Here is a 703-nt window from a genome sequence, read left to right as displayed (position 1 = left end):
TGGTTGGGACAACAAATATCCATCTCGTCCATACTTTGGATACCAGTATAACCATCAAAGACTGTTGAAGTGACTAATTCCTCTAAATAAGGGGCAATGTGGTACTGGCTTAGAGTTGGTAAGAGTTTGCACCCCTCTGACAGAAAGCCTGGGCTCTGCCCCTGCCTAGAATGAGAACCTTCTTTTGATAAAATATCAGACAATATAGAAATTCAGTTTAAGGCTCAAATCCCACATCAGAACACCTTGAGCAGTTGTACGGAACTTCTCACATATGCTTGTTTTTTGCCTTCAAATAACAAAAAGAAAAAGAAAAAGAAAATAAAAACGAATTGATGTCACGGATTTTTCATTCCAGAAATAGCTTATACAGAAAGAGAACTGATAAAGAGGATCTAACAGTGTCTGGATAACTGATAAAGAGGATCTAACAGTGTCTGGATGGCAGAGAATATCTTCAAATAGTTTCTGGATATGAATTATGTCGTCATGTAGATCACACAATTCATTCATCTCGACGTGGAACTAGATCAAATGATACATCTGTGAGCAGAGAACACCTTCTGTGCAGCCAACCATCAAATTGCTGCAAAAGCGGAAACAAGATAATGTCATTCTGATGATCATATCCCTACAGAGGAAAACAGTAAAAAGGAGAAGAGGGGTGGGGGAATCCCCAAAAAAAAAAAAAATTTTTTTTTTT

At 37.7% G+C, this 703-nt stretch overlaps 1 protein-coding gene across 8 annotated transcripts in view; it reads left to right on the top strand.

Annotated features, from left to right (window-relative positions):
* Positions 1–703, top strand: part of LOC122061903 (annexin-like protein RJ4) — a 16123-nt gene that overhangs the window by 9696 nt on the left and 5724 nt on the right. The gene's annotated exons all lie outside the window — the stretch shown is intronic.

This window comes from Macadamia integrifolia, chromosome 14 (assembly GCF_013358625.1).
Source record: "Macadamia integrifolia cultivar HAES 741 chromosome 14, SCU_Mint_v3, whole genome shotgun sequence".
NCBI lineage: Eukaryota > Viridiplantae > Streptophyta > Magnoliopsida > Proteales > Proteaceae > Macadamia > Macadamia integrifolia.
The sequence above is the reverse complement of the archived record's forward strand: the minus strand, read 5'-3'. Positions and strand labels throughout refer to the sequence as shown.